Raw genomic sequence first — 12,947 nt, 5'->3', positions numbered from 1 at the left:
AGTCATATTTTATTGAAGATACTATTTTTTGGAGTAACTATCACAGAATTACAAATTATTCTGAGTTAGAAGGGACCCCCAATGATCACAAAGTCCAACTTCAAGTTAATGGCTTGTACAGGGATCAAACCTGTGACCTTGACATAAGAGCACCATGCTCTTACTTTAATGATGGATTTTTCTGATGAAATGAAATGGAAAAAAAATTCAATAATGCTATCAGATTGATAAAGAATCTATACCTTCTTAAACCACTCAAAGATATCACATCAAGCGCTGATTATTTGATATTCAGCAGAAGAATTACATTTAACTGCTGGAAATATATCTTTTTGCTTCTCACAGTTATTTAAAAGACTTTTGTGCTTGGAAAAGAAGGTGCAGATATTTTTAAAAATACTTCAAACCACTTTTTTCTTTGTTGTATTTCTGTCCTTGATCCTAAGGCTTAGCCAAATTTGGTTTGCATGTATTTTGAAAAGCCTAACAATGCAGTTGCGTCTTGTCGCAAAAAGATATACTTTATGACCAGTGAGTGGCCTAGAAACCCAGGCTCCCAGGGTATAAATGGAGATTACAGTGCAGGAAACAGCAGTTCAGGTCTGAACTGGACCAGAATTCTGCACTGCGCAGTCCTTTAGCAACCTGGAAGGGACGTTAACAACATGTGGTAGGCTGCGGGCACTCACTTGATCTAATGTGTAGATACTGTAAATCTCTTAACTGTTTCTGTGTAGGATTCACAGAACAGGAGCTTACTCAAAGTCTGTCTTGGAATGTTTGAAAGGAGAAATTATCTTTCTGGCCCCAAGTCCTGTTCCAGTTGCAAGGGCCAGTACTCTAAGGCAGTGCAAAGCAGATGTCTGGAGAGTATACTCACAGCACGTGGACTTCTGCAAGGTTAAACATGGTGCATGAAAGGGTGGAACAGAACTTATTAGATTACAACCATTCAAGTATCTGCTTAATATAGCAGTTGACAATCAAGTCGATTCCTCTGACTTCTGCCAGGCATTACATGAAATAGGTTAGTTCCTTCTTATATATACTAAAGTAAGAAAACCACTGTAATTCTATTGCTGACTGATGTGAGTACAGCTGACTTTTTATATCTCTGATGCCCTGTTTTCCTGTATTCAGATTTCTTGTTTTGGGATAAACACCTACTGTACTATTGCAAATACAACATTTGCATAGATAGACTTAAGGCAGAATATATGCAGAATATTTCAGAAAAAGGGATTCAATTCAAGCAATTTTTCTTTGTAGTGAAAGATTGATCTCATGTCTTGGAGTGCAGGAACTCTGATAGTGCCATTACATATTTTCACTCACAGGACATAGCACAGTGTCATATTTGTATGTTTGAACTGGAGCTACTTACCACTAACAGCTGACATACCATCTTGTTGCTTTTCTTCAATTTTCACTGCCATGTGAAGAAAAATTCCACATTTTACCTGATAGAAACTTAAATATATCATTATCTGGTTTTCTTTCTCTACCTTCTCTCATGAAGGATTTGACTATCACAAAAATCATATTACAGGGCAAGTTAGCGTAATCCTTTTTCTTAAATTGTCAATTACTGAACATTTGGCAGTGGCTTCATGTAATATTAGGGAAACAGTCATAGAAGGATTGGGTTTTTTCTCACAGAATGGAGTCCAGTGTTGTTTCTGTAAAAAATACTATTTTCAATCAAGGCAATAATTTTTGCTAGGAAAAAAAAATCATTCATGGGGGATCATCTGAAGTTTTCTGGAAGACAGTACCAGATGTTTTATCTAATGCAGTATCACAGTTTACAAAAGTTTCTCCAGCCTATTGGTTGGGATAATGTTTTTTACGCTCTAACAGTTTGTTTTGTCCAATCCATCAAACAAACATTTGTATTTTATGTGGTGCTGCTTCCAATATTACAGTCATATAAATGAAATATGTCACCAAGTGATGCAAACAGGTGTTGGATCTTATTCATAACCACGCTAAATATTTTTTTTTTAATATTTCAGAGTTGTACTATTTAATATTTTCATAGCACTTTCCATTCTGTGGCCTCTAAAGGCTTAAATTTCCTACCCAGGAAAGCAGAAAACACAAGGTAAATGAAGAATCAGAGGTAACATTCTCTTTTAAAATCTTTCCTTTCAGTTTGTAGAAGGCTGATGACCTCTTTGGATATGTATGAAAAACTAAAAGACAATGGATGATAGCCTACTTAGAATTTTTTTTGTCACTTTTAAATGTAAAGTTTCACTAGTCTTGGTGGTAATGGAGTCTGGGTTCATTACACATGGGAAGTACCATTCCTGCAAAATATTGCTCAATTTGAAATGTGTCTAGAATGTATTTTTAAAAATAATCTTTCATAAGAAATAAAATCTGGTTTACTTTTACAGACTTTTTTTCTGCCTTCTGTCATTATGTGGAAAAATGTCAACCATTTCTGAAAGCTTAGCAAACTTAAAATTTGTGCACCAAATAAATATATCTCTTTCCAGTCTGTCCAGAAGATTTGATCCTGGTTAGCTATGTTGTAGAAGCTTCTTTTTTCTAAATCCGCCCACTTGATTTTTATCCTGTTCTCTTTGGAAAGAAAATAGTTAACAAAAAGTATGCACAAGCAAGGAGTCATCCACTACCACATGTCTACTCTAAAGTCTTAATTTCTCTGCAGAATATTTATTTGAAGTAAGATTAATTTAGTGCCTAGGGTCTTAATTTAGTAGGATGCTAAGTTGTTTTCTATCTTGCCACAGATGATCATGATTTGAGCTTGTTCTGTTCCCACGTTCAGTTAGAAGTGACTTGTAGCTTATTGCCCATTTCAGCAAAAAATGCCCCAGCACATTCTTAGTGGAGCAGAACTTCCTGGATGAAATCTAGTCATCCATTCTAAAATAAAATAAAATAAAATAAAATAAAATAAAATAAAATAAAATAAAATAAAATAAAATAAAATAAAATAAAATAAAATAAAATAAAATAAAATAAAATAAAATAAAATAAAATAAAATAAAATAAAATAAATCAGAGAAAATTTTGGAAAGGTTTAGCCCTGTGGCTTGACTCTATCTGCAATTTCAACACAATATCTATTTTCCCCAAAATACCCCAGCCAAATGCTATAAGCAAGAATCCCCCACCTACCATTTAAAATTACATACGAAGGACAATTCCTAGACAAGAAGTCTAATAGCATGTAATAATAAATAAAGCAACAGGATGTCTAATTACTTGATCAACATATGATTGATAATCACCTAAAATACTCTCTTGTACTTAAGGTTTGTAGAATCTATCCAGAGTTTTAAGCATTTTCATGAGGCATTTTCATCAAAATTAGAAAAAAAATCTGTTTGTTGATGTAGTTTAGTATTCCGCCAGACAGACAGATGGAGTCCTAGTATAACATCATGTTTTCCACCTCTTTTTAACAATCCTGAATCTCAAAGAGTGCATACGACACATGGAGAAAGGACTAACCTACTTCATATCAGTGAATTCTCCTCTTTGTTTAATGGACCTGGCATTTATTGCACCGCTGAAGCTTACTGAGCTTATGTGCAATGGCAGCATGCTAATATATTGCCTCTTAAGTCAGCATCAAGTAAAAAAAGTATTGGACATTTTTTCCCAACCCAGTCAATACATGCTTGTGATTCTGGGGCCATGGGATAATGCGCCGGCTTGAAAGGCAAAACCAGCGAGAAACTCTAGTCAGAAAAAACAATTCAATAGGAAAGAAAAAAAAGGTAAAGTAAAATAAAATAAAACACATGCAATAGTACAAAAGATCACTGACAGAGTCAGAATACAACCTGAAACCGTGGTGGTAGCAGTCCAGATGAAGTGGTCTTGTTGAAGCAGTGTTCCCACAGAAAGGTCTGGTAGCTCTTGCCCTCTGGGAATCCAGTGGGTAAGGCTGCCTGTGCTGTCCCAAATCCCAGATTATACCCAGGTGGGAATGCTTGGCTCCTCCCCCTAGGCGGAGCATCTCACAGTGGGCTGATACCATTCTATGAGTCTTGCAATGGGTTCTTGATTGCCCATTAAACAGAGATAGCTCCTGGAGGGAGTTATCTATGAGTCATGCAGCAGGGCATTGATGGCCCATTAACAGAAGATGGTCTGGAGGGAGGGGGCAAGGGAAACAGTGCCCAACCTAGTTTCAATAACTCATGTAGATGGTGATAGAATACATACTTTGGGCACATCTTACTTTGCAATCTAGGACAGATAGCCAGTCTATTCTCTAGCTGTTCTTTACTACGGTAATTATTCACTAATTCTACCAGACTTCTTGTTGAATAACCTTTAGTGGCCTCCCAAAGATTCACAAGCTTGAAATGCACATTGGGCTGAGAGTAAACACCTCAGAAAAGTTCATGTGTTTAACTAGCTATGCTTCTTGGAGCACTGGCAGCAATATTGGGAAGGTATTTTAAGAAACATGCTGACACATAAACCCCCTTACTTTTTTCCTCATTTTGTAAATCCCCTACTATTTGGTCTCAAAAATAAATAGCCACTGATTTCCATTTGACATCCTCTCTTCTGTTGTTGTGCATTATTTTGGTTTTATATTGTATTTCATTTTATATTGGGTTTTGTAATGGCTTCTTCTTTACCCCCTGTTCCCATGGAAAATGTGTCACGAGGTTTGCCCCTGCTCCTTTTCCCCACCCATCCTCCCACACTGGAATGTGATCCAACTCTGTTCCACTCCTACCTTGTCCCTGATTGGGTAGGGGCTTGTCCCTGCCTCTAGCCCCTTCCCCCTGGATAAAAGCAATGAGACCAGATGGAATTTCTCTTTTGGCTCTTGGGACGGGGAATGGACTGGGCTCCGGACCCTGCGGGGGCAGGACCACAGACTGAATAAAGCTGTGATTTCCCCCTGGACCAAGGGCAGAATCTTTCCTTTTGCCATCAACAGATGCCTGCTCTCTCTAAAGGAAAAGGTTCCAGCCCAGCCTCTCTGGAATCTTTGAGGCCTTGAGGATAAAATCCTTCCAGCTCTGGTTTCTCTCTCAAGCTAGCCGAGGCAAAAATGGAGCCAGGCCTCCGAGAGAGAGAGAGACACGGCACTCTTCCCTAACAGACTGCTGCTGTTTGCCTTTTTCATACTCAGGAATTAAACAGGAGTTGTGTGTTTTTCTGCTTCAAAACAGAACAGAGAAACAAATGCTTCATTTGGAGTCAGATAGATTCTTTAAAGACAAATAAATGGCCAGTTTCTTGAAAGGACAGCTGCTTTGAAGAATACAAGAATTAAACTTTATCCTGAAAATTGCTGTTGGTTTTGAGTGGTTTGGGGTTTTTATTTTATGATGTAAGTATTTTTCTCCTGAGCCTCTTCCTTTTATATCAGATTTAGTCTTGCCAGTGGTCTCCATCACTTAAATTCTAATATAATTCCTTCTCTCTCCAGAGGGTACAAAAATAAATATAAACTTCAGAATATATATTTTTAATTTAGACTAAAGATAAGAGGAAAGGGAGGAAGAGTACCACAATCTCTCCTTAGCAGAGAAGTGTTTAATCTAAAGACTGAGCTGATGGGAAGAAAAGCCATACTACAGACTTGATAACTGTAATTTCTGTTTGAGTAAAGACATATGTAACTAAGACAGAGACAAGAGCTCTCTTATTTCACTCCATCTGTGATTCAAACTCACAACTAATTCTGAGTACTATGCAAAAAAAATTCAAATAGTTTAGTCAGTATCTGGCAGACACCTTCAGTTTCTGACACAAAAGGACATAGGAGAGACTGATGATGATATCGGCTGTGCTATTTCTTTTCTTCTGTATTATTTAAAGTGTGTGAATTTTACTAATGACACACCTGTAGATCCAGATTGTTAACTCTTGTAAATTGCTTTTATTATTATGCTTGGTGGGAAAAAAAAAAAAAAAAATCAAAGTTAGAGGGTAATGTTAACCTATATATAAAGTTTCAAAACTTTTCCCACCATTTCCCAAAACAAATTCCCACCATTGAGTTGTAAATTAAGCAAATTGCATTTGAATGAGAATTTTCTGTCAAATTCTACTCTGTCCCAAGAGTGCTTGCACTTTTTCTTATATTTTATTCTTTTCTTTTTTTTTTTTTTTTCATTTTCAGGGGAAAGAGGGTAAATATGTCTGGCAAGAAAGGATGGAGAATTTCATTCTGAGTGATAACCAAGTGTTTGTTTTCTCCCAGCTCTCAATCTGCCTATCTGACTAATTGGTGTGACATTAAAGAGGTCTTAAGACAAATGGATTGTGAACCTACTTCAAAGATACTAAAATTGGAAGGGGAAAAGGGGACAGAATCTGCTTTTGATTTCTGGTATGAAGGAAAGAATTCAAGAAAATGACAAAAAGACTCTTGGCTTTGAATTCTCTTTACTTGCAGGGTACTTTATAATAAAACATCTGGTGGAAAGAAATTTCTATTTTTCATTAATTTCTAGTATACAAGTATTTACTGAGATTCTAAAAGACACATATTTCTATCTTTAATGTTCTGCAATATCAGTTAGCTTTCTCAGTGAATATGAGCACCTCATGAGATATCAGTTTGTTTTTTTAAAATATTTAAATATCTTTTAGACCTGTCCCAGTAATACATGTATTATTTCTTGATGTATTCTTGACGTTTAAAATGCTTTGAGGTTGATTATTGTTATTAACATTATTATCATCATCATCATCATCATTATTATTATTATTAACATTGATTATTTGGATGTATGTTCAGTGTGTGATTCAGCTTCCATATGCTTATAGTGTTAGGCTTTTGCAGAACACAAAGCTCTGTAAAAACAAACACAATTTTTTTTTTTATGTGATGCTGCTATTGTGACAACATGTTGGAAGGGATCTGTCTTGGCAGAAGACAATAATAATGGTCTGGAAGTGTGGGAGCTTTGGCTGCGGAAAAATTAGAAAAAGGTATACCCTTACTCTGTGTAAGAGCAAGGAAAATATAAATGTATTTTTCTTGTTCATTAGTTTATTCAAATGATATTCATATTCTAGAGTTACTTTAAAAGAGGACTGAGAACTATAATGGAAAATATAAATCACATAATGACAGAATCATTTAGGTTGGAAAAGACTTCCAAGTCCATTGAATTCAGCCTTTGGCCACTACTTTGTCAACTAGAGCATGACACTAAATGTTACATCCAGTTCTTTCTTCAATATCTCCAGGGAATAGGGGCTCAACCACCACGACTTCCCTGGGTGATTCCAGTGTTTACAACTCTTTGCACAATTAAATTCCTCCTGATGTCCAACCTGAACATCTCCTGGAACAGCTTGAGGCCTATGTTGCTCACTCGCCCGGAAGAAGAGACCAACCCCCCACCTGGCTACAGCCTCCTTTCAGGCAGTTGTCTCCCCTGTCAGAGCAGCCAGGTCTCCCCTGAGCCTCCTTTCCTCCAGGCTAAACACCCCCAGCTCCCTCAGCTGCTCCTCAAGGACTTGTGCTGCAGGCCCTTCACCAGCTCTGTTGACCTTCCCTTGGACATTTCTAGCTCCTCAATATCTTTCTTGTCATGAGGGGCCCAAAACTGAACACAAGATTTAAGGTGAGGTCTAACCAGTGCTCAGTACAATGGGATGGTCACTGCCTGGCCGCACTATTTTTGGTGTAACCTAGGATGTCATTGGCCACTTGGGGACACGGCTGCCTCATGTTCACCCACTGCTGACCATCACCCCCAGCCTTTAGCACTGGAGCTGTTGTGACTGAAGCGTCAGCCTGGAACTTTGCCTTGCTGACCCTCATCTATTTGGCCTGAGCCCTCTGACCCGGCTTGTACAGATTCCTCTGCAGAGCCTTCCCACTCTCCAGCAGATCAACACTCCCACCCAACTTAGTGTTGCTCATGAACTTACTGAGGATACTTTTGATCATCTCATGCATATTACTGTCAGTAAATCTATCAAACTGTCAGTAAATCTATCAAACAGGACTGGGCCCAACAGTGGTTTCTGTCAAACGCCATCACTGGATGGATTCACCATCACTCTGTTTTTTCAACCAACAAAGATTATGCCTGTCCTAGCTCTGGGCTGACAGCTTTTCATGAATGCAGTAGGAAAACTGCATGGACACTGCAAGTGTCCATGGTTTTTCTGAAGTTCAGGTAGACAACGACCACAGCCGTCCCCTCACTCTTCAGGTGAGTCACCTGGTCATAAAAGGAGACCGGGTTGGTGAGGCAGAGCCTGCCTTTCCTAAACCTGTGCTGGCTTTGATGCTGGCCCGTCAGTTGTGCCCTACGTGCTGGGTGATGGCAGTCAAGATGATCTGCTCCATAACCTTGCTGGGCACCAGGTCAGGCTAGCAGGCCTGTAGTTCCCTGGATTCCCCTTCTGACTCTTCATGTTAGATGGGTGTCACATTGGCCAATCTCGTCACCTGAGGCCTCCACAGTGAGAAGGACTGATGGTAAATAATGGAGGGTGGCTTAGTAAGCTCTTCCAGCAGCTACCTTAGTACCTTTTGACGAAGCTGCATCTGCTCCCAGTGTCTGAATGGTTCAGCAAGCCACTATCTGCCTCTTCTTGGATTACAGGGGGTCCAGTCTGCTCCCAGTCCCTGTCTGCCAGCTAAGGCAGCTTGTTGCCCTGAAGTTAATCAGTCTTACCGTTGAAGACTGAGACAAAGTATGTGTTCAGTACTTCAGTTTTTATTTAAATACAAATGGATGTGTCTGAAGAAGTGGGGCCCCGTGGTATGACCATATATCAGTGCTGATACTATGAAACCTGAAACTGGAATATAAGAGACGATATATTTGAATAAAAGTTAGTGAGCTTGTGGGGAAATAAAATTATGTCTGGCAGACTTTTAAAATTCCTCACAAGATGAGCTGCTGGCTAGTTAGGAATGTGAGTGCAGAAAGCTTGCAGGTCAGTGCCTGGTTTCAAACGTTGTCTGAAAGGAGAAGCCTGCTTTGGCAACACCAGCAGAAGTCACAATGGTTGACTTTCATTTGAAAATTTCAGAAACTTTTGTTGAGCATCACTACTGACGTTTGTCATGATGTTTCCATCAATCTTCCTTCCATAATGTTTTGGAAGGACTTCTGAAGAACACGGTAACTAAAGCTCCAAGTGGAAAATCCCATGGAGACAAAGCCACGGCAACGACTATATCTGTTTGCTTTGTTCTGTGTGGTACCGCTGTAAGATATGTAGCATAGCTCAACCCAGTTTTAGTAATTACAGTTTACTGAGGATGAAAGGCTTTGAAAAAAACCAGATTTATAGTTCTCACCATACAAAAACATATATGTGTGTTCGCACACAGGGATGTATGACTGGAATTCATGGATATTTTTTTCCAGATAAACTCTGGGAATTTTAAAACACTTGCTCTTTTTCTTTCACTCACAGTCCTTTCAATCCCTCTATAAGTTTTGTGGTTTCAACACTGTTATTATGCTAGTTTCCAGTAAGTATGACAAACTGTTCTAATTAAGTAATTCAAAACAACAGTTTGATTACAAATATATGTGTAACTAAATATGTGCTTAAATTAATTTTCCACTGTTTTTTTTGTGAAAGTTAGATGGCTTCAATCATTCTAAGTGTGATTTAGGAAAGCTGGAGTTGTTGGAACCCACTGTTTTGTGACAAGAGGATGCATTCCTTGTTTATTGAAATATAGTGCTGGTAATATGTATTTACAAGGAATATATCCAGTTTGTTGAAGTTTAATTCAACTAGCATAAATATTTTACATAATAATGCTGAAAATATTTTAACTTAAGGAAGTGGATATCCTGTGAACTTTCAAATGTAAAAGACCTTGCTTATTAATTTAAGAATTTAAAATACTTATTTGTTTGGCACTTACCGCACGACACAATTATTTAGGTATTCCTGTAAAGACCTACTAATGTTTTCAGTATCTTTTTAAAACATATTTTAAATTTAACACTTTAAATTTGAGATATCTTTTTAAATGTACTTAATAAATTATTTTGTTTTTGCAAGTATGGTGTTTGATGATACAGTTTTCTGAAATCAAGATTCTAGACATAAATCTAAATTAAAGCTTGCTTAGATATCAAGTGGAAGATGAGAAGGTCTGCAAAAACAATTTAACCTCAGCATGGCAGAAATTAAAGTAAGGATCATTAATGTGCTGTAGAAATGGCTGGTTTGATTTCAGTGTTCAAGTTCCCTGTTCTTTATTTAGGGATAAGTAGGCATCTGTGGGGCTGGTCCTCCACAGTTCACTTGCTAAACTGGGAGGTATTTCATCTTATTCTCTACTTCTTGCTATAAATTCAGTGATTTTCTCCAAGCAGCACTTCTCTCAAATAGGAATTCAAAATATCAACGATTTCAGAAAAAAAGGCATACATACAAGATGCTTATCCCACTTTCATTCAGACAGAGAAAGAAATTTCTGTCATCAGAGCTGTCCTTTTGTCTGAGGATATCCAATCTCCTTCTGGGGCAAGTCTTAGGTTAGATACCTGGTCTTTCAATTTCTTCCTGAGTTTTAAAGGAGCTGACAGCAGCTCTGTTCTCAAACTCCCAGCTGAAATCCGTATAATTTTGTATGGTATAAACAGAACAGACAAAATTATTTTTCTAAAACCAGTAAGGCAATGATCCGAGGTCTTTACTCACAGGAAAGAAATGAGCAATTGTTTTTTGCTATATAGTAATATTTTAAACTGATCCACTGTACTGCCATTTGCAGCTCCAGAAACAGAAGTACTTTCTTTCCAAAGCTACTCTATCAGACAACAGAGTCTCATTTCTTCCCCTCCTTGGCACTCACTGAGCCTGCTTCAAGGCCCAAAGTGCAAAAGTGCTCTGCCAGATCACCCTTTGTAGGCCACCAGGATTCAGGTGCAACTTCCCAAATGCTCTTCTCAGAAACAGAGAATGAGGGTCCTTCAGATTTCATCTTGGTTGCTAGCACACTCCCTGGCTGCTATCATTTACTGCCACTTTATACCTGTCCAATGAGGTCAACCAACCCAGCTTTTAGTTTACAACATCATGTCCTTACTAACGAAATCCTATCTTCTTTTCCTGAAAAAATAAGAAACCCCCATAGATACCAGAATTACCTGTGAAAAATTTGTCAGAGAGCAGACAAAAGCAATATTTCTAAAATGGTAAATACAGCTTCTTAAGGAAAAAATATATATTCTTGCTTTTGTTGAAAATGAGGATGTCTTTAGACAATTACACTAGTAATTCAAGAATATCCTCAATTCTGCCTTTTTATAATACACATATTTCTACTTGGTGCACAAATACTATATAGAACAGTTCTCTGGAAATCTAACAGCAGATGGAAACTTGATCTGTGCATGACAGACAGAAGGCAATATATTTTAATATTTTAATGAAGTTTCACCTCTACAGATTTCAGGAAAACTTTGCTTTATCAAAAATAATTCCAAAGACATTCTTGATCTGTTCTCATCTGAGTACCCTTTGTAACATCAACTCCAAGGTATATGAACTGTGGAAAGGAGTCCAGAAGTCACTCTGAGGGCTCTGAGGGTTGCAGGAGGGCTCTTTAGAGTTTCACAGAGAAGACTCCTAAGATCATAAGGAGGTGATAGCCATAAGATTTTACAGCCTCAAGAGCAGGGCAATGACCTGCTTCTCATAGTTAGTATTCTGTTCTGTATATTATTCAGTATTTGATATAATGCATTCATAGATAGCCGGTAATTTTGATCTAAAGTACAAGCTTTTATTCAATAAAACTGTTAGAGATTATAGCTTAGTTTTTGTAGCTGAATGAATTCAATTTTTAGACAAGATTAGAATTTATATATAAAATGAATCTTTATCTTCAGTTGAGATGAGGTAACATGCAACAAAATTTTATACACTTTCTGAGTAAACCTTCTCAGGTCTTGACAGTGGAAGGAGTATTTTACATGCTGGCTGAAATAACATGAATATGTTGGACATCTTCCAAATAATGACATGCCATTGTGTCTGGTTCTGTCCCCACACCGGGCAGGAGCTGACCTCCGGCTAGCTCGGGTCAACCCAGCCACAGACGGTCCCAGTTCGTTTCGGCTTCTCGGCTTAGCAGCTGGACCCAATAGTGTCGTGACAGCCAACAGCAGCAGAAGAGAAAAGGCTGGCTCTCAGCTTAGCAGGTTAAAAGATGTTTATTAGCTCAAGAGCTGAGGAGCAGAGAGAGAGCTCTGGGCGAGAGCTGAGCGGCTGAGAGAGTGAGAGAGTTCCTCCGCCACCTCATAAGCGAGGGAGGGGTTCCAGGGAGGATACAACAAGACAACAAATCAGGGGATTCAGGGGGTAACAAGGTGTTCCCACCCCCAAGCCTTGGACCACTAAAATCCAGAGCTAAAGGAATTCCCCCCAGGGGACCTATCACCTGAAGCCCTCTCCCTGAGATTTCGCACCCTGGGAGCGTTCCTCAAAGTGATAGACAGGCTGCCCCAGAGAGGGGGGGCGTTGGGGCAGAGGGGATGTTACAAGTGAGGTGAGGAGTGGGAGGACTGACACAAAACACCTTCTTATACAGACAACACAAAAAGGGTTACAACATTGGGGATACAGTGAAATGAAAGATAACATAAACTTCTTATAAAAACCTAATAAAACAGTTCTGCACCACTACAACTAAAGAGTGTCAACCAGCCAAATATTTAAGAATAATAGTTGGGTTGACAGACTTTCTTCTCACACTTAGAGACTACTCTCAACTTTTGAACCTATCAGGGTTTTGCAATAGAACCCAAATTATTTGACAACAGACAAAAATACAGACTATATACTTAGTTTCATAAAATTTTGTTTCCTATTTTAAAGAATATAATAATTTCTAAAGGATGCTTCCTCCATATATTATTGTAAAAATTAGCCAGCTCTTTAAGAAGGACATTAACCAAGGGCTAGACTGTTCACCCACTAGTAGGAAATGT

This window comes from Hirundo rustica, chromosome Z (assembly GCF_015227805.2).
Source record: "Hirundo rustica isolate bHirRus1 chromosome Z, bHirRus1.pri.v3, whole genome shotgun sequence".
In the NCBI taxonomy this organism is placed as follows: domain Eukaryota; kingdom Metazoa; phylum Chordata; class Aves; order Passeriformes; family Hirundinidae; genus Hirundo; species Hirundo rustica.
This window is presented reverse-complemented; position numbering follows the sequence as displayed.